Source organism: Watersipora subatra, chromosome 10, assembly GCF_963576615.1.
Source record: "Watersipora subatra chromosome 10, tzWatSuba1.1, whole genome shotgun sequence".
In the NCBI taxonomy this organism is placed as follows: domain Eukaryota; kingdom Metazoa; phylum Bryozoa; class Gymnolaemata; order Cheilostomatida; family Watersiporidae; genus Watersipora; species Watersipora subatra.
The window spans coordinates 48,822,541-48,842,642 of NC_088717.1; the positions used below are offsets into that span (position 1 = coordinate 48,822,541).

At 37.8% G+C, this 20,102-nt stretch overlaps 16 non-coding genes across 16 annotated transcripts; all 16 read left to right on the top strand.

Moving 5' to 3' along the window:
* Positions 1-1,236: 1,236 nt before the first annotated feature.
* Trnai-aau (transfer RNA isoleucine (anticodon AAU)) lies at positions 1,237-1,310 on the top strand. The gene has a single exon. It is a non-coding gene; the product is annotated as a tRNA-Ile (tRNA).
* A 305-nt stretch (positions 1,311-1,615) lies between these two features.
* On the top strand, positions 1,616-1,689 carry Trnai-aau (transfer RNA isoleucine (anticodon AAU)). Its single transcript has one exon. It is a non-coding gene; the product is annotated as a tRNA-Ile (tRNA).
* A 674-nt stretch (positions 1,690-2,363) lies between these two features.
* Positions 2,364-2,437, top strand: Trnai-aau (transfer RNA isoleucine (anticodon AAU)). Its single transcript has one exon. It is a non-coding gene; the product is annotated as a tRNA-Ile (tRNA).
* A 669-nt stretch (positions 2,438-3,106) lies between these two features.
* Positions 3,107-3,180, top strand: Trnai-aau (transfer RNA isoleucine (anticodon AAU)). The gene has a single exon. It is a non-coding gene; the product is annotated as a tRNA-Ile (tRNA).
* Positions 3,181-8,307: 5,127 nt separating this feature from the next.
* On the top strand, positions 8,308-8,381 carry Trnai-aau (transfer RNA isoleucine (anticodon AAU)). Its single transcript has one exon. It is a non-coding gene; the product is annotated as a tRNA-Ile (tRNA).
* A 684-nt stretch (positions 8,382-9,065) lies between these two features.
* Trnai-aau (transfer RNA isoleucine (anticodon AAU)) lies at positions 9,066-9,139 on the top strand. The gene has a single exon. It is a non-coding gene; the product is annotated as a tRNA-Ile (tRNA).
* Positions 9,140-9,436: 297 nt separating this feature from the next.
* Trnal-aag (transfer RNA leucine (anticodon AAG)) lies at positions 9,437-9,510 on the top strand. Its single transcript has one exon. It is a non-coding gene; the product is annotated as a tRNA-Leu (tRNA).
* Positions 9,511-10,574: 1,064 nt separating this feature from the next.
* Positions 10,575-10,648, top strand: Trnai-aau (transfer RNA isoleucine (anticodon AAU)). The gene has a single exon. It is a non-coding gene; the product is annotated as a tRNA-Ile (tRNA).
* A 297-nt stretch (positions 10,649-10,945) lies between these two features.
* Trnal-aag (transfer RNA leucine (anticodon AAG)) lies at positions 10,946-11,019 on the top strand. The gene has a single exon. It is a non-coding gene; the product is annotated as a tRNA-Leu (tRNA).
* A 1,809-nt stretch (positions 11,020-12,828) lies between these two features.
* On the top strand, positions 12,829-12,901 carry Trnan-auu (transfer RNA asparagine (anticodon AUU)). Its single transcript has one exon. It is a non-coding gene; the product is annotated as a tRNA-Asn (tRNA).
* A 676-nt stretch (positions 12,902-13,577) lies between these two features.
* On the top strand, positions 13,578-13,651 carry Trnai-aau (transfer RNA isoleucine (anticodon AAU)). Its single transcript has one exon. It is a non-coding gene; the product is annotated as a tRNA-Ile (tRNA).
* A 297-nt stretch (positions 13,652-13,948) lies between these two features.
* On the top strand, positions 13,949-14,022 carry Trnal-aag (transfer RNA leucine (anticodon AAG)). The gene has a single exon. It is a non-coding gene; the product is annotated as a tRNA-Leu (tRNA).
* Positions 14,023-15,831: 1,809 nt separating this feature from the next.
* Positions 15,832-15,904, top strand: Trnan-auu (transfer RNA asparagine (anticodon AUU)). Its single transcript has one exon. It is a non-coding gene; the product is annotated as a tRNA-Asn (tRNA).
* Positions 15,905-17,329: 1,425 nt separating this feature from the next.
* Positions 17,330-17,403, top strand: Trnai-aau (transfer RNA isoleucine (anticodon AAU)). Its single transcript has one exon. It is a non-coding gene; the product is annotated as a tRNA-Ile (tRNA).
* A 2,165-nt stretch (positions 17,404-19,568) lies between these two features.
* Trnan-auu (transfer RNA asparagine (anticodon AUU)) lies at positions 19,569-19,641 on the top strand. The gene has a single exon. It is a non-coding gene; the product is annotated as a tRNA-Asn (tRNA).
* Positions 19,642-19,938: 297 nt separating this feature from the next.
* Positions 19,939-20,012, top strand: Trnai-aau (transfer RNA isoleucine (anticodon AAU)). Its single transcript has one exon. It is a non-coding gene; the product is annotated as a tRNA-Ile (tRNA).
* Positions 20,013-20,102: the final 90 nt, after the last annotated feature.

Here is a 20,102-nt window from a genome sequence, read left to right on the forward strand (position 1 = left end):
TTGTAATTATGGCAGAATCGCTTAGTTGTTTGAAGTGTCAGTCGAAAAAGCTGAATGTTATTGGAACGACGCCAAAATTGGCTAACGTTTCAGTTAGCTCTTTCGAACTTAAACATTTGGACAATCACATCATGTGGCCGATTAGCAGAGTCAGTCTAATAAGCTGAATGTCATGGGTTCGAGCCCCATATTGGCCAACAGTTTAGTTGTCTCTTTTCCTATTCAAAGCGCTTTTTACTAATCTGATCAAATTTCCCTGTTCGTCAGAGTGTCATGACACTGAGTTGGCAATCATTGAAACAAGCCTCATACTATCCAATTTTGGTCATCTCATTTCGAAGTCGCATTTAAAGTTCTTTTGTTATTATGGCCGAATCACCTAGTGGTTCGAAATGTCAGTCTAAAAAGCTGAATATCATTGGATCGACCCTTAAGTTGGCTAACGTTTTAGTCAGCTCATTTTGAAATCGAATATTTGGACAACCTCATCTTGGGGCCGATTAGCTCAGTTGGTTAGAGCGTCAGTCTTTAAGCTGAATGTTATGGGTTCGAGCCCCATATCGGTCAAGAGTCTAGTCGTCCCTTTTCTAATGCAAGGCGCTTTCTGCTAATCTGATCAAAGTTCCCCCTTGGTCAAAGTGACAGGCTAATGAGTTGGATATCATTGAATGAAGCCTCATGCTATTTAAGATTTTGGTCATTTCATTTCGAATTTGTACTCAAAGTGCTTTTGTAATTATGGCCGAACCGCTTGGTTGTTTGAAATGTCAGTCTAAAGAGCTGAATACTATTGGATCGACCTTTAAGTTGGCTAACAATTCAGTCAGCTCATTTTGAAATCAAATTTTTGAACGACCACATCATGTGGTCGATTAGTTCAGTTGGTTAGAGCGTCGGTCTAATAAGTGAATGTCATGGGTTCAAGCCCCATATCGGTCAAGAGTCTAGTCGTCCCTTTTCTAATGCAAGGCGCTTTTTGCTAATCTGATCAAATGTCCCTGTTGGTCAAAGTGTCAGGCTAACGAGTTGGATATCATTAAATGAAACTCATACTATCTAAAGTGTTGGTCATTTTCTCTTGAAATCGTTTTTAAAGTTAATTTGTATATTTGGCAGAATCGCTTAGTTGTTTGAAGTGTCAGTCGTAAAATGCGAATGTTATTGGATCGACCCAAAAACTGGCTAACGTTTCAGTCAGCTCTTTTGAACTTATTTTTTTGAACAATGACATCATGTGGCCGATTAGCTCAGTTGGTTAGAGCGTCAGTCTAATAAGCTGAATGTCATGGGTTCGAGCCCCATACTGGCCAACATTTTAGTTTTCTCTTTTCCAATTCCCATTCAAAAGGCTTTTTGCTAATTTGATCGAATTTCCCTGTTGATCAAAGTATCAATCTAGATGATCTAAATATCATTGAATGAAGCCTCATACTATCTGAGATGCTGGTCATTTTCTTTTGAAATCGTATTTAAAGTTATTTTGAAATTATGGCGGAATCGCTTAGTTGTTTGAAGTGTCAGTCGAAAAAGTTGAACAATATTGGATCGACCCCAAAACTGGCTAACGTTTCAGTCAGCTCTTTCGAACTTAAATATTTGGACAATCACATCATGTGGCCGATTAGCTCAGTTGGTTAGAGCGTCAGTCTAATAAGCTGAGTGTCATGGGTTCAAGCCCCATATCGGTCAAGAGTCTAGTCGTCCCTTTTCTAATTCAAGGCGCTTTTTGCTAATCTGATCAAATTTCTCTGTTGGTCAAAATGTCATGCAACTGAGTTGGCAATCATTGAATCAAGCCTTAGACTATTCAACGTTTGGTCATCACATTTCGAATTCGCATTTAAAGTTCTTTTGTTATTCTGGCCGAATCACCTAGTGGTTGGAAATGTCAGTCTAAAAAGCTGAATATCATTGGATCGACCCTTAAGTTGGCTAACGTTTTAGTCAGCTCATTTGAACTTATTTTTTTGGACATTCACATCATGTGGCCAATTAGCTCAGTTGGTTAGAGTGTTAGTCTAATAGGTGAATATCATGGGTTCAAGCCACATATCGGCACACAGTTTAGTCGTCTCTTTTCCAATTACTAATCAATGCGCTTTTGGCTAATCTGATCAACTTTCTCTGTTGGTCAAAGGGTCATTTTAATATGGTTGAATATCATTGACTCAAGCCCTATACTACCCAAGGATTTGGTAATCTCAATTTGAACTCGTATTCAAAGTGATTTGTTATTATTGCCGAATCGCTTCGTTGTTTGAAATGTCAGTCTAACAAGCTGAATATTATTGGATCGCCCTCAAAATTGGCTAACGTTTCAGTCAGCTCTTTCGAACTTAACTATTTGGACAATCACATCATGTGGCCGATTAGCTCAGTTGGTTAGAGCGTCAGTCTAATAAGCTGAATGTTATGGGTTCGAGCCCCGTATTGGTCAACAGTTGAGTTTTCTCTTTTCCTATTCAAGGCGCTTTTTACTAATCTGATCAAAGTTCCCTCTTGGTCAAAGTGTCAGGCTAATGAGTTGGATATCATTGAATAAAGCCTCATGCTATTTAAGATTTTGGTCATTTCATTTCGAATTTGTACTCAAAGTGCTTTTGTAATTATGGCCGAACCGCTTGGTTGTTTGAAATGTCAGTCTAAAGAGCTGAATACTATTGGATCGACCCTTACGTTGGCTAACAATTCAGTCAGCTCATTTTGAAATCAGTTTTTTGTACGACCACATCATGTGGCCGATTAGTTCAGTTGGTTAGAGCGTCGGTCTAATAAGTGAATTCATGGGTTCCAGCCCCATATCGGTCAAGAGTCTAGTCGTCCCTTTTCTAATTCAAGGCGCTTTTTGCTAATCTGATCAAATGTCCCTGTTGGTCAAAGTGTCAGGCTAACGAGTTGGATATCATTAAATGAAACTCATACTATCTAAAGTGTCAGTCATTTTCTCTTGAAATCGTTTTTAAAGTTAATTTGTAATTTTGGCAGAATCGCTTAGTTGTTTGAAGTGTCAGTCGTAAAGTGTCGAATGTTATTGGATCGGCCCCAAAACTGGCTAACGTTTCAGTCAGCTCTTTTGAACTTATTTTTTTGAACAATGACATCATGTGGCCGATTAGCTTAGTTGGTTAGAGCGTCAGTCTAATAAGCTGAATGTCATGGGTTCGAGCCCCATATTGGCCAACATTTTAGTTTTCTCTTTCCCAATTCCTATTCAAAGGGCTTTTTACTAATTTGTTCGAATTTCCCTGTTGCTCAAAGTGTAAAGCTAGATGATTTGGATATCATTGAATAAAACCTCATACTATCTAAGATGCTCTTCATTTTCTTTTGAAATCGTTTTTAAAGTTATTTTGTAATTTTGGCAGAATCGCTTAGTTGTTTGAAGTGTCAGTCGTAAAATGCGAATGTTATTGGATCGACCCCAAATCTGGCTAACGTTTCAGTCAGCTCTTTTGAACTTATTTTTTTGGACAATCACATCATGTGGCTGATTAGCTCAGTTGGTTAGAGCGTCAGTCTAATAAACTAAATGTTCATGTGTTCGAGCCCCATTATGGCAAACATTTTAGTTTTCTCTTTCCCAATTCCTATTCAAAGGGCTTTTTACTAATTTGTTCGAATTTCCCTGATGCTCAAAGTGTCAATCTACATGATTTGGATATCATTGAATAAAACCTCATACTATCTAAGATGCTCTTCATTTTCTTTTGAAATCGTTTTTAAAGTTATTTTGTAATTTTGGCAGAATCGCTTAGTTGTTTGAAGTGTCAGTCGAAAAAGCTGAATGTTATTGGATCGACCCCAAAACTGGCTAACGTTTCAGTCAGCTCTTTTGAACTTATTTTTTTGGACAATGACATCATGTGGCCGATTAGCTCAGTTGGTTAGAACGTCAGTCTAATAAGCTGAATGTCATGGGTTCGAGCCCCATACTGGCCAACATTTTAGTTTTCTCTTTTCAAATTCCTATTCAAAGGTCTTTTTGCTAATTTGATCGAATTTCCCTGTTGGTCAAAGTGTCAAGCTAGATGATTTGGATATCATTGAATAAAACCTCATACTATCTAAGATGCTTGTCATTTTCTTTTGAAATCGTTTTTAAAGTTATTTTGTAATTTTGGCGGAATCGCCTAGTTGTTTGAAGTGTCAGTCAAAAAAGCTGAATGTTATTGGATCGACCCCAAAACTGGCTAACGTTTCAGTCAGCTCTTTTGAACTTATTTTTTTGGACAATGACATCATGTAGCCGATTAGCTCAGTTGGTTAGAGCGTCAGTCTAATAAGCTGAATGTCATGGGTTCGAGCCCCATATTGGACAACAGTTTAGTTGTCTCTTTTCCTATTTAAAGCGCTTTTTACTAATCTGATCAAATTTCCCTGTTCGTCAGAGTGTCATGACACTGAGTTGGCAATCATTGAACCAAGCCTTATACTATCCAATTTTGGTCATCTCATTTCGAAGTCGCATTTAAAGTTCTTTTGTTATTCTGGCCGAATCACCTAGTGGTTCGAAATGTCAGTCTAAAAAGCTGAAAATCATTGGATCGACCCTTAAGTTGGCTAACGTTTTAGTCAGCTCATTTGAACTTATTTTTTTGGACATTCACATCATGTGGCCGATTAGCTCAGTTGGTTAGAGTGTTAGTCTAATAGGTGAATATCATGGGTTCAAGCCACATATCGGCACACAGTTTAGTCGTCTCTTTTCCAATTACTAATTAATGCGCTTTTGGCTAATATGATCAACTTTCTCTGTTGGTCAAAGGGTAATGTTAATATGGTTGAATATCATTGACTCAAGCCCTATACTACCCAAGGATTTGGTAATCTCAATTTGAACTTGTATTCAAAGTGATTTGTTATTATTGCCGAATCGCTTCGTTGTTTGAAATGTCAGTCTAACAAGCTGAATATTATTGGATCGCCCTCAAAATTGGCTAACGTTTCAGTCAGCTCTTTGGAACTTAAATATTTGGACAATCACGTCATGTGGCCGATTAGTTCAGTTGGTTAGAGCGTCAGTCTAATAAGCTGAATGTCATGGGTTCAAGCCACACATCGGTCAAGAGACTAGTCGTCCCTTTTCTAATTCAAGGCGCTTTTTGCTAATCTGATCAAATTTCTCTGTTGGTCAAAATGTCATGCAACTGAGTTGGCAATCATTGAATCAAGCCTTATACTATTCAACGTTTGGTCATCACATTTCGAATTCGCATTTAAAGTTCTTTTGTTATTCTGGCCGAATCACTTAGTGGTTTGAAATGTCAGTCTAAAAAGCTGAATACCATTGGATCGACCCTTAAGTTGGCTAACAATTCAGTCAGCTCATTTTGAAATCAAATATTTGGTCAACCTCATCTTGGGACTGATTAGCTCAGTTGGCTAGAGCGTCAGTCTAATAAGCTGAATGTTATGGGTTCGAGCCCCGTATCGGTCAACAGTTTAGTTTTCTCTTTTCCTATTCAAGGCGCTTTTTACTAATCTGATCAAAGTTCCCTCTTGGTCAAAGTGTCAGGCTAATGAGTTGGATATCATTGAATGAAGCCTCATGCTATTTAAGATTTTGGTCATTTCATTTCGAATTTGTACTCAAAGTGCTTTTGTAATTATGGCCGAACCGCTTGGTTGTTTGAAATGTCAGTCTAAAGAGCTGAATACTATTGGATCGACCCTTAAGTTGGCTAACAATTCAGTCAGCTCATTTTGAAATCAAATTTTTGAACAACCACATCATGTGGCCGATTAGTTCAGTTGGTTAGAGCGTCGGTCTAATAAGTGAATGTCATGGGTTCAAGCCCCATATCGGTCAAGAGTCTAGTCGTCCCTTTTCTAATTCAAGGCGCTTTTTGCTAATCTGATCAAATGTCCCTGTTGGTCAAAGTGTCAGGCTAACGAGTTGGATATCATTAAATGAAACTCATACTATCTAAAGTGTTGGTCATTTTCTCTTGAAATCGTTTTTAAAGTTAATTGTGACCTCTCGCGTGAAAATCGACCAAAAGTCGGCATTCACTATCGTTAGTAATGTAGCTTCGAAGTTTGCATTAGGTTTATTGGGGAGCACATGGCTACTTTGTTTATTATTTTACCCTAGACCAATCAGAGTGTGAGGAATTCATTTCTGAAGTCGAAAAGTGATTTCATTGGCTCCTTATGCCGAAATTTTGCCATCGAAGTCGTTGCCATGCGATCGTGACGTCAACAAAATGGCGACTCCTGAAGATTCGAAAACGTCGAATTTTTTTTTAATCTGATGAATCTGAAGAAGTTAGCGCATTGCTCGATGATATTGATGCTGAATATGGAGAAAAAATGTCTAGAGATACAGATTTTCATGTTACTGATGACCTGCAAGCTCGGATGCCTGAATTTATTAACGATGAAGAAGACGATGTTGAACCTACCGAAAGATTAACTGTTATTCACTCGTATATTACTCCGGTTAATGACTCAGAATCACCTGCTGCCAGCTTACCAACTCATCCTATGGTGTCTGATAAACCTATTAGATTCAGTTGCAAGTGTGACTGCATCAAACAATTTGATAGAATTCTGATTTTCAGTCAGCTGACTTACAATAAAGGAATTTCAAAGACAGAGTTAGATTTAATTATCATGGGTCGAATTTCTACTTGTGTGGATGATGGAAACACCACAAAACCTTTCGAGCATAAGGAGAATATCGGAAAAAAGCCTAGATGCAACTTTAAATATCATGGTGAGTCTTATTGAATTTTTTTCTGATCAACCCTGTTCATTTTTGGTAGTAATAGTATAGGTGTAGTAGCCTACTAGTTGCTGGCCCAGTGTATGCCTCCCTGAGTCACATAAAATTACATCATACAATACATGACTCAGTGATCAGTCAGACTCACTGGCCTGAGGTGTGTTTTCACACATAATTGATTGCCAGTTGCCGCATGACTTATTCAATGGGTCAATGCTTGTGTGTTTATTTTTTGCTTGCTGACATTAATCCTATGGCATGAGCAACCAATCCCTTCGTCACGCGATCACTAGGCCACTAAGTCTATTACTCGTAAAAGTGTCTCAGAGTCAGAATCCGTTGCCAATCACCTCATTAGCTCATTCTTTAGATTTTTTCTAAATTAATAATGAATTAAAGGAAATTCTAAATTAAAGGAGTTTAACCTTAATTTAAAGGAATTTAAGGATTTAATTCTAAATTAAAGGAATTAAGAGCTTTCACAAGTTTTCTATCAGCCAAGCTTACCCCGGTACGATGACAGGTTATTCTCATAGATTGTTGTGTGTACTGTTTGCTAACCATGCTACCAGGGTCACTTTGATGCACAGCCATGTTTTTGTTTTGTTTAGGAAAAGTAAAAGTTCAGACGTATCTAGACTTCCCTGCCATGAAGTAATACTCGAAGGTATCAATGGACTGCCAAATGTGATAAAACCTGAAGGTTTAGACTATGACCGCCAAGAATACTTGCATACTAACATTCGAGAATTTTGTCGTCTTAGCACTGAGGGTTTACTTTGCCTGAAGCCTCATGGTAAAAGACGTAGAACGTGACCATAGCATGAATTTTAGCCTTTTTCTGAGTCAGATGTGAGTAGGAATGTAATCGTGGTTTTGGGTCTGATACCCCTTGTGTTTTTTACACTCAGTGTTTTGGCAAAATAAACCTCAGTATGGATTTCAGATGTGATGTTAAATCCTGAAGCCTATCAGTTAGTGGTGATATACCTAGGAGCTTCTCATCTTATTCCTAATGTGCGGTTAGTGTAAAGTACGGATGCGTAAAAATGTCAATTTTTTTCAATTTGAGAGCAGGGTTTACCAGACTTCTGTTGTCCTGGCCTTAAAATGATGTACACCAGCTGTTTCAGCATGCTTACTTACCCTATAAACCAAGTTTCACCTCAGTCAGTGAAATACAAATGGCCGTATCCAAGGAGAACCTAACGTAAACAACCTATTTCTTTGCGTCGCGTCTTTATTCGCGATTTTCTCAATTTCAGATTTTGGGAGTTTTGGCTGACGTGCCTTCCAAAAATTCGCAATATCTCATGAACTACTTAAGCTAACTCAAAAATTCAAAATGCTTTAAATGCTCCACAAAATTCTGCATCTGGCTGTGTTACTAACTCAGAATCTGAAAATGCCTCATTTTGGTTGATTTTCACATGAGAGGTCACAATTTGTAATTTTGGCAGAATCGCTTAGTTGTTTGAAGTGTCAGTCGTAAAATGCGAATGTTATTGGATCGACCCAAAAACTGGCTAACGTTTCAGTCAGCTCTTTTGAACTTATTTCTTTGAACAATGACATCATGTGGCCGATTAGCTCAGTTGGTTAGAGCGTCAGTCTAATAAGCTGAATGTCATGGGTTCGAGCCCCATATTGGTCAACATTTTAGTTTTCTCTTTCCCAATTCCTATTCAAAGGGCTTTTTGCTAATTTGTTCGAATTTCCCTGATGCTCAAAGTGTCAAGCTAGATGATTTGGATATCATTGAATAAAACCTCATACTATCTAAGATGCTCTTCATTTTCTTTTGAAATCGTTTTTAAAGTTATTTTGTAATTTTGGCAGAATCGCTTAGTTGTTTGAAGTGTCAGTCGAAAAAGCTGAATGTTATTGGATCGACCCCAAAACTGGCTAACGTTTCAGTCAGCTCTTTTGAACTTATTTTTTTGGACAATGACATCATGTGGCCGATTAGCTCAGTTGGTTAGAACGTCAGTCTAATAAGCTGAATGTCATGGGTTCGAGCCCCATACTGGCCAACATTTTAGTTTTCTCTTTTCCAATTCCTATTCAAAAGGCTTTTTACTAATTTGATCGAATTTCCCTGTTGGTCAAAGTATCAATCTAGATGATTTGAATATCATTGAATGAAGCCTCATACTATCTGAGATGCTGGTCATTTTCTTTTGAAATCGTATTTAAAGAAATTTTGAAATTATGGCGGAATCGCTTAGTTGTTTGAAGTGTCAGTCGAAAAAGTTGAACATTATTGGATCGACCCCAAAATTGCCTAACGTTTCAGTCAGCTCATTCGAACTTAAATATTTGGACAATCACATCATGTGGCCGATTAGCTCAGTTGGTTAGAGCGTCAGTCTAATAAGCTGAATGTCATGGGTTCGAGCCCCATATTGACCAACAGTTTAGTTGTCTCTTTTCCTATTCAAAGCGCTTTTTACTAATCTGATCAAATTTCCCTGTTCGTCAGAGTGTCATGACACTGAGTTGGCAATCATTGAATCAAGCCTTATACTATCCAATTTTGCTCATCTCATTTCGAAGTCGCATTTAAAGTTCTTTTGTTATTCTGGCCGAATCACCTAGTGGTTCGAAATGTCAGTCTAAAAAGCTGAATATCATTGGATCGACCCTTAAGTTGGCTAACGTTTTAGTCAGCTCATTTTGAAATCGAATATTTGGGCAACCTCATCTTGGGGCCGATTAGTTCAGTTGGTTAGAGCGTCAGTCTAAGAAGCTGAATGTTACGGGTTCGAGCCCCATATCGGTCAACATTTTAGTTTTCTCTTTTCCAGTTCCTATTCAAAGGGCTTTTGGCTAATTTGATCGAACTTTCCTGTTGGTCAAAGTGTCAAGCTAGATTATTTGGATATCATTGAATGAAGCCTCATACTATCTAAGATGCTGGTCATTTTCTTTTTAAATCGTATTTAAAGTTATTTTGTAATTTTGGCAGAATCGCTTAGTTGTTTGAAGTGTCAGTCGAAAAAGCTGAATGTTATTGTATCGACCCTAAATTTGGCTAACGTTTCAGTCAGCTCTTTTGAACTTATTTTTTTGGACATTCACATCATGTGGCCGATTAGCTCGGTTGGTTAGAGTGTTAGTCTAATAGGTGAATGTCATGGGTTCAAGCCACATATCGGCCAACAGTTTAGTCGTCTCTTTCCCAATTGCTAATCAATGCGCTTTTCACTGATCTGATCAACTATCCATGTTGGTCAAAGGGTCATGTTAATGAGTTTATTATCATTGACTAAAACCATATACTATCCTAATTTTTTGTCATCTCAATTCGAATTCGTATTCAAAGTGATTTTGTTATTATTGCCGAATCGCTTAGTTGTCTGAAATGTCAGTCTAAAAAACTGAATGTCTTTGGATGGAGCCTGAAAATAGCCAACATTTCAGTCAGATCATTTTGAAATCAAGTATTTGAGTGACCACAACTTGTCGTCGGTTAGCTCAGTCTGCTAGAGCTGTCATGTCTAATAAGCTGAATGTTATGGGTTCGAGCCCCATACTGGCCAACATTTTAGTTTTCTCTCTTCCAATTCCCATTCAAAAGGCTTTTTGCTAATTTGATCGTATTTCCCTGTTGGTCAAAGTATCAATCTAGATGATTTGAATATCATTGAATGAAGCCTCATACTATCTGAGATGCTGGTCATTTTCTTTTGAAATCGTATTTAAAGAAATTTTGAAATTATGGCGGAATCGCTTAGTTGTTTGAAGTGTCAGTCGAAAAAGTTGAACATTATTGGATCGACCCCAAAATTGGCTAACGTTTCAGTCAGCTCATTCGAACTTAAATATTTGGACAATCACATCATGTGGCCGATTAGCTCAGTTGGTTAGAGCGTCAGTCTAATAAGCTGAATGTCATGGGTTCGAGCCCCATATTGACCAACAGTTTAGTTGTCTCTTTTCCTATTCAAAGCGCTTTTTACTAATCTGATCAAATTTCCCTGTTCGTCAGAGTGTCATGACACTGAGTTGGCAATCATTGAATCAAGCCTTATACTATCCAATTTTGCTCATCTCATTTCGAAGTCGCATTTAAAGTTCTTTTGTTATTCTGGCCGAATCACCTAGTGGTTCGAAATGTCAGTCTAAAAAGCTGAATATCATTGGATCGACCCTTAAGTTGGCTAACGTTTTAGTCAGCTCATTTTGAAATCGAATATTTGGGCAACCTCATCTTGGGGCCGATTAGTTCAGTTGGTTAGAGCGTCAGTCTAAGAAGCTGAATGTTACGGGTTCGAGCCCCATATCGGTCAACATTTTAGTTTTCTCTTTTCCAGTTCCTATTCAAAGGGCTTTTTGCTAATTTGATCGAACTTTCCTGTTGGTCAAAGTGTCAAGCTAGATTATTTGGATATCATTGAATGAAGCCTCATACTATCTAAGATGCTGGTCATTTTCTTTTTAAATCGTATTTAAAGTTATTTTGTAATTTTGGCAGAATCGCTTAGTTGTTTGAAGTGTCAGTCGAAAAAGCTGAATGTTATTGTATCGACCCTAAATTTGGCTAACGTTTCAGTCAGCTCTTTTGAACTTATTTTTTTGGACATTCACATCATGTGGCCGATTAGCTCGGTTGGTTAGAGTGTTAGTCTAATAGGTGAATGTCATGGGTTCAAGCCACATATCGGCCAACAGTTTAGTCGTCTCTTTCCCAATTGCTAATCAATGCGCTTTTCACTGATCTGATCAACTATCCATGTTGGTCAAAGGGTCATGTTAATGAGTTTATTATCATTGACTAAAACCATATACTATCCTAATTTTTTGTCATCTCAATTCGAATTCGTATTCAAAGTGATTTTGTTATTATTGCCGAATCGCTTAGTTGTCTGAAATGTCAGTCTAAAAAACTGAATGTCTTTGGATGGAGCCTGAAAATAGCCAACATTTCAGTCAGATCATTTTGAAATCAAGTATTTGAGTGACCACAACTTGTCGTCGGTTAGCTCAGTCTGCTAGAGCTGTCATGTCTAATAAGCTGAATGTTATGGGTTCGAGCCCCATACTGGCCAACATTTTAGTTTTCTCTCTTCCAATTCCCATTCAAAAGGCTTTTTGCTAATTTGATCGTATTTCCCTGTTGGTCAAAGTATCAAGCTAGATGATTTGAATATTATTGAATGAAGCCTCATACTATCTGAGATGCTGGTCATTTTCTTTTGAAATCGTATTTAAAGTTATTTTGAAATTATGGCGGAATCGCTTAGTTGTTTGAAGTGTCAGTCGAAAAAGTTGAACAATATATGATCGACCCCAAAATTGGCTAACGTTTCAGTCAGCTCTTTCGAACTTAAATATTTGGACAATCACATCATGTGGCCGATTTGTTCAGTTGGTTAGAGCGTCAGTCTAATAAGCTGAATATCATGGGTTCGAGCCCCATATTGACCAACAGTTTAGTTGTCTCTTTTCCTATTCAAAGCGCTTTTTACTAATCTGATCAAATTTCTCTGTTGGTCAAAATGTCATGCAACTGAGTTGGCAATCATTGAATCAAGCCTTATACTATTCAACGTTTGGTCATCAGATTTCGAATTCGCATTTAAAGTTCTTTTGTTATTCTGGCCGAATCACTTAGTGGTTTGAAATGTCAGTCTAAAAAGCTGAATACCATTGGATCGACCCTTAAGTTGGCTAACAATTCAGTCAGCTCATTTTGAAATCAAATATTTGGACAACCTCATCTTGGGACCAATTAGCTCAGTTGGCTAGAGCATCAGTCTAATAAGCTGAATGGCAAGGGTTTGAGCCCCGTATCGGTCAACAGTTTAGTTTTCTCTTTTCCTATTCAAGGCGCTTTTTACTAATCTGATCAAAGTTCCCTCTTGGTCAAAGTGTCAGGCTAATGAGTTGGATATCATTGAATGAAGCCTCATGCTATTTAAGATATTGGTCATTTCATTTCGAATTTGTACTCAGAGTGCTTTTGTAATTATGGCTGAACCGCTTGGTTGTTTGAAATGTCAGTCTTAAGAGCTGAATACTATTGGATCGACCCTTAAGTTGGCTAACAATTCAGTCAGCTCATTTTGAAATCAATTTTTTGAACGACCACATCATGTGGCCGATTAGTTCAGTTGGTTAGAGCGTCGGTCTATTAAATGAATGTCATGGGTTCAAGCCCCATATCGGTCAAGAGTCTAGTCGTCCCTTTTCTAATTCAAGGCGCTTTTTGCTAATCTGATCAAATGTCCCTGTTGGTCAAAGTGTCAGGCTAACGAGTTGGATATCATTAAATGAAACGCATACTATCTAAAGTGTTGGTCATTTTCTCTTGAAATCGTTTTTAAAGTTAATTTGTAATTTTGGCAGAATCGCTTAGTTGTTTGAAGTGTCAGTCGAAAAAGCTGAATGTTATTGGATCGACCCCAAAACTGGCTAACGTTTCAGTCAGCTCTTTTGAACTTATTTTTTTGGACAATGACATCATGTGGCCGATTAGCTCAGTTGGTTAGAACGTCAGTCTAATAAGCTGAATGTCATGGGTTCGAGCCCCATACTGGCCAACATTTTAGTTTTCTCTTTTCCAATTCCTATTCAAAAGGCTTTTTACTAATTTGATCGAATTTCCCTGTTGGTCAAAGTATCAATCTAGATGATTTGAATATCATTGAATGAAGCCTCATACTATCTGAGATGCTGGTCATTTTCTTTTGAAATCGTATTTAAAGAAATTTTGAAATTATGGCGGAATCGCTTAGTTGTTTGAAGTGTCAGTCGAAAAAGTTGAACATTATTGGATCGACCCCAAAATTGGCTAACGTTTCAGTCAGCTCATTCGAACTTAAATATTTGGACAATCACATCATGTGGCCGATTAGCTCAGTTGGTTAGAGCGTCAGTCTAATAAGCTGAATGTCATGGGTTCGAGCCCCATATTGACCAACAGTTTAGTTGTCTCTTTTCCTATTCAAAGCGCTTTTTACTAATCTGATCAAATTTCCCTGTTCGTCAGAGTGTCATGACACTGAGTTGGCAATCATTGAATCAAGCCTTATACTATCCAATTTTGCTCATCTCATTTCGAAGTCGCATTTAAAGTTCTTTTGTTATTCTGGCCGAATCACCTAGTGGTTCGAAATGTCAGTCTAAAAAGCTGAATATCATTGGATCGACCCTTAAGTTGGCTAACGTTTTAGTCAGCTCATTTTGAAATCGAATATTTGGGCAACCTCATCTTGGGGCCGATTAGTTCAGTTGGTTAGAGCGTCAGTCTAAGAAGCTGAATGTTACGGGTTCGAGCCCCATATCGGTCAACATTTTAGTTTTCTCTTTTCCAGTTCCTATTCAAAGGGCTTTTTGCTAATTTGATCGAACTTTCCTGTTGGTCAAAGTGTCAAGCTAGATTATTTGGATATCATTGAATGAAGCCTCATACTATCTAAGATGCTGGTCATTTTCTTTTTAAATCGTATTTAAAGTTATTTTGTAATTTTGGCAGAATCGCTTAGTTGTTTGAAGTGTCAGTCGAAAAAGCTGAATGTTATTGTATCGACCCTAAATTTGGCTAACGTTTCAGTCAGCTCTTTTGAACTTATTTTTTTGGACATTCACATCATGTGGCCGATTAGCTCGGTTGGTTAGAGTGTTAGTCTAATAGGTGAATGTCATGGGTTCAAGCCACATATCGGCCAACAGTTTAGTCGTCTCTTTCCCAATTGCTAATCAATGCGCTTTTCACTGATCTGATCAACTATCCATGTTGGTCAAAGGGTCATGTTAATGAGTTTATTATCATTGACTAAAACCATATACTATCCTAAATTTTTGTCATCTCAATTCGAATTCGTATTCAAAGTGATTTTGTTATTATTGCCGAATCGCTTAGTTGTCTGAAATGTCAGTCTAAAAAACTGAATGTCTTTGGATGGAGCCTGAAAATAGCCAACATTTCAGTCAGATCATTTTGAAATCAAGTATTTGAGTGACCACAACTTGTCGTCGGTTAGCTCAGTCTGCTAGAGCTGTCATGTCTAATAAGCTGAATGTTATGGGTTCGAGCCCCATACTGGCCAACATTTTAGTTTTCTCTCTTCCAATTCCCATTCAAAAGGCTTTTTGCTAATTTGATCGTATTTCCCTGTTGGTCAAAGTATCAAGCTAGATGATTTGAATATTATTGAATGAAGCCTCATACTATCTGAGATGCTGGTCATTTTCTTTTGAAATCGTATTTAAAGTTATTTTGAAATTATGGCGGAATCGCTTAGTTGTTTGAAGTGTCAGTCGAAAAAGTTGAACAATATATGATCGACCCCAAAATTGGCTAACGTTTCAGTCAGCTCTTTCGAACTTAAATATTTGGACAATCACATCATGTGGCCGATTTGTTCAGTTGGTTAGAGCGTCAGTTTAATAAGCTGAATATCATGGGTTCGAGCCCCATATTGACCAACAGTTTAGTTGTCTCTTTTCCTATTCAAAGCGCTTTTTACTAATCTGATCAAATTTCTCTGTTGGTCAAAATGTCATGCAACTGAGTTGGCAATCATTGAATCAAGCCTTATACTATTCAACGTTTGGTCATCACATTTCGAATTCGCATTTAAAGTTCTTTTGTTATTCTGGCCGAATCACTTAGTGGTTTGAAATGTCAGTCTAAAAAGCTGAATACCATTGGATCGACCCTTAAGTTGGCTAACAATTCAGTCAGCTCATTTTGAAATCAAATATTTGGACAACCTCATTTTGGGACCAATTAGCTCAGTTGGCTAGAGCGTCAGTCTAATAAGCTGAATGGCATGGGTTCGAGCCCCGTATCGGTCAACAGTTTAGTTTTCTCTTTTCCTATTCAAGGCGCTTTTTACTAATCTGATCAAAGTTCCCTCTTGGTCAAAGTGTCAGGCTAATGAGTTGGATATCATTGAATGAAGCCTCATGCTATTTAAGATATTGGTCATTTCATTTCGAATTTGTACTCAGAGTGCTTTTGTAATTATGGCTGAACCGCTTGGTTGTTTGAAATGTCAGTCTTAAGAGCTGAATACTATTGGATCGACCCTTAAGTTGGCTAACAATTCAGTCAGCTCATTTTGAAATCAATTTTTTGAACGACCACATCATGTGGCCGATTAGTTCAGTTGGTTAGAGCGTCGGTCTATTAAATGAATGTCATGGGTTCAAGCCCCATATCGGTCAAGAGTCTAGTCGTCCCTTTTCTAATTCAAGGCGCTTTTTGCTAATCTGATCAAATGTCCCTGTTGGTCAAAGTGTCAGGCTAACGAGTTGGATATCATTAAATGAAACTCATACTATCTAAAGTGTTGGTCATTTTCTCTTGAAATCGTTTTTAAAGTTAATTTGTAATTTTGGCAGAATCGCTTAGTTGTTTGAAGTGTCAGTCGTAAAATGCGAATGTTATTGGATCGACCCCAAAACTGGCTAACGTTTCAGTCAGCTCTTTTCAACTTATTTTTTTGAACAATCACATCATGTGGCCGATTACCTCAGTTGGTTAGAACGTCAGTCTAATAAGCTGAATGTCATTGGTTCGAGCCCCATACTGGCCAACATTTTAGTTTTCTCTTTTCCAATTCCTATTCAAAGGTCTTTTTGCTAATTTGATCGAATTTCCCTGTTGGCCAAAGTATCAAGCTAGATGATTTGAATATCATTGAATGAAGCCTCATACTATCTGAGATGCTGGTCATTTTCTTTTGATATCGTATTTAAAGTTATTTTGTAATTTTGGCAGAATCGCTTAGTTGTTTGAAGTGTCAGTCGAAAAAGCTGAATGTTATTGGATCGACCTCAAAATTGGCTAACGTTTCAGTCAGCTCCTTTGAACTTATTTTTTTGGACATTCACATCATGTCGCCGATTAGCTCAGTTGGTTAGAGTGTTAGTCTAATAGGTGAATATCATGGGTTCAAGCCACATATCGGCCAACAGTTTAGTCGTCTCTTTTCCAATTACTAATCAATGCGCTTTTGGCTAATCTGATCAACTTTCCCTGTTGGTCAAAGGGTCATGTTAATATGATTGAATATCATTGACTCAAGCCCTATACTACCCAAGGATTTGGTAATCTCAATTTGAATTCGTATTCAAAGTGATTTGTTATTATGGCCGAATCCCTTAGTTGTTTGAAATGTCAGTCTTACAAGCTGAATATTATTGGATCGCCCTCAAAATTGGCTAACGTTTCAGTCAGCTTTTTCGAACTTAAATATTTGGACAATCACATCATGTGGCCGATTAGCTCAGTTGGTTAGAGCGTCGGTCTAATAAGCTGAATGTCGTGGTTTCAAGCCCCATATCGGTCAAGAGTCTAGTCGTCCCTTTTCTAATTCAAGGCGCTTTTTGCTAATCTGATCAAATTTCTCTGTTGGTCAAAATGTCATGCAACTGAGTTGGCAATCATTGAATCAAGCCTTATACTATTCAACGTTTGGTCATCACATTTCGAATTCGCATTTAATGTTCTTTTGTTATTCTGGCCGAATCACTTAGTGGTTTGAAATGTCAGTCTAAAAAGCTGAATACCATTGGATCGACCGTTAAGTTGGCTAACAATTCAGTCAGCTCATTTTGAAATCAAATATTTGGACAACCTCATCTTGGGACCGATTAGCTCAGTTGGCTAGAGCGTCAGTCTAATAAGCTGAATGTTATGGGTTCGAGCCCCATATCGGTCAACAGTTTAGTTTTCTCTTTTCCTATTCGAGGCGCTTTTTACTAATCTGATCAAAGTTCCCTCTTGGTCAAAGTGTCAGGCTAATGAGTCGGATATCATTGAATGAAGCATCATGCCATTTAAGATTTTGGTCATTTCATTTCGTATTTGTACTCAAAGTGCTTTTGTAATTATGGCCGAACCGCTTGGTTGTTTGAAATGTCAGTCTAAAGAGCTGAATACCATTGGATCGACCCTTAAGTTGGCTAACAATTCAGTCAGCTCATTTTGAAATCAAATTTTTGAACGACCACATCATGTGGCCGATTAGTTCAGTTGGTTAGAGCGTCGGTCCAATAAGTGAATGTCATGGGTTCGAGCCCCAGATCGATCAACAGTTTAGTTTTCTCTTTTCCTATTCAAGGCGCTTTTTACTAATCTGATCAAAGTTCCCTCTTCATCAAAGTGTCAGGTTAATGAGTTGGATATCATTGAATAAAGCCTCATGATATTTAAGATTTTGGTCATTTCATTTCGAATTTGTACTCAAAGTGCTATTGTAATTATGGCCGAACCGCTTGGTTGTTTGAAATGTCAGTCTAAAGAGCTGAATATCGTTGGATCGACCCTTAAGTTGGCTAACAATTCAGTCAGCCCATTTTAAAATCAAATTTTTGAACGACCTCATCATGTGGCCGATTAGTTCAGTTGGTTAGAGCGTCGGTCTAATAAGTGAATGTCATGGGTTCAAGCCCCATATCGGTCAAGAGTCTAGTCGTCCCTTTTCTAATTCAAGGCGCTTTTTGATAATCTGATCAAATGTCCCTGTTGGTCAAAGTGTCAGGCTAACGAGTTGGATATCATTAAATGAAGCTCATACTATCTAAAGTGTTGGTCATTTTCTCTTGAAATCGTTTTTAAAGTTAATTTGTAATTTTGGCAGAATCGCTTAGTTGTTTGAAGTGTCAGTCGTAAAATGCGAATGTTATTGGATCGACCCCAAAACTGGCTAACGTTTCAGTCAGCTCTTTTGAACTTATTTTTTTGGACTATCACATCATGTCGCCGATTAGCTCAGTTGGTTAGAGTGTCAGTCTAATAAGCTGAATGTCATGGGTTCGAGCCCCATATTGGTCAACATTTTAGTTTTCTCTTTCCCAATTCCTATTCAAAGGGCTTTTTGCTAATTTGTTCGAATTTCCCTGTTGCTCAAAGTGTCAAGCTAGATGATTTCGATATCATTGAATAAAACCTCATACTATCTAAGATGCTTGTCATTTTCTTTTGAAATCGTTTTTAAAGTTATTTTGTAATTTTGGCAGAATCGCTTAGTTGTTTGAAGTGTCAGTCGAAAAAGCTGATTGTTATTGGATCGACCCCAAAACTGGCTAACGTTTCAGTCAGCTCTTTTGAACTTATTTTTTTGGACAATGACATCATGTAGCCGATTAACTCAGTTGTTTAGAGCGTCAGTCTAATAAGCTGATTGTCATGGGTTCGAGCCCCATATTGACCAACAGTTTAGTTGTCTCTTTTCCTATTTAAAGCGCTTTTTACTAATCTGATCAAATTTCCCTGTTCGTCAGAGTGTCATGACACTGAGTTGGCAATCATTGAATCAAGCCTTATACTATTCAACGTTTGGTCATCACATTTCGAATTCGCATTTAAAGTTCTTTTGTTATTCTGGCCGAATCACTTAGTGGTTTGAAATGTCAGTCTAAAAAGCTGAATACCATTGGATCGACCCTTAAGTTGGCTAACAATTCAGTCAGCTCATTTTGAAATCAAATATTTGGACAACCTCATCTTGGGACCAATTAGCTCAGTTGGCTAGAGCGTCAGTCTAATAAGCTGAATGTTATGGGTTCGAGCCCCGTATCGGTCAACAGTTTAGTTTTCTCTTTTCCTATTCAAGGCGCTTTTTACTAATCTGATCAAAGTTCCCTCTTGGTCAAAGTGTCAGGCTAATGAGTTGGATATCATTGAATGAAGCCTCATGCTATTTAAGATTTTGGTCATTTCATTTCGAATTTGTACTCAAAGTGCTTTTGTAATTATGGCTGAACCGCTTGGTTGTTTGAATTGTCAGTCTAAAGAGCTGAATACTATTGGATCGACCCTTAAGTTGGCTAACAATTCAGTCAGCTCATTTTGAAATCAATTTTTTGAACGACCACATCATGTGGCCGATTAGTTCAGTTGGTTAGAGCGTCGGTCTATTAAGTGAATGTCATGGGTTCAAGCCCCATATCGGTCAAGAGTCTAGTCGTCCCTTTTCTAATTCAAGGCGCTTTTTGCTAATCTGATCAAATGTCCCTGTTGGTCAAAGTGTCAGGCTAACGAGTTGGATATCATTAAATGAAACTCATACTATCTAAAGTGTTGGTCATTTTCTCTTGAAATCGTTTTTAAAGTTAATTTGTAATTTTGGCAGAATCGCTTAGTTGTTTGAAGTGTCAGTTGTAAAATGCGAATGTTATTGGATCGACCCCAAAACTGGCTAACGTTTCAGTCAGCTCTTTTCAACTTATTTTTTTGAACAATCACATCATGTGGCCGATTAGCTCAGTTGGTTAGAGCGTCAGTCTAATAAGCTGAATGTCATGGGTTTGAGCCCCATATTGGTCAACATTTTAGTTTTCTCTTTCCCAATTCCTATTCAAAGGGCTTTTTGCTAATTTGTTCGAATTTCCCTGTTGCTCAAAGTGTCAAGCTAGA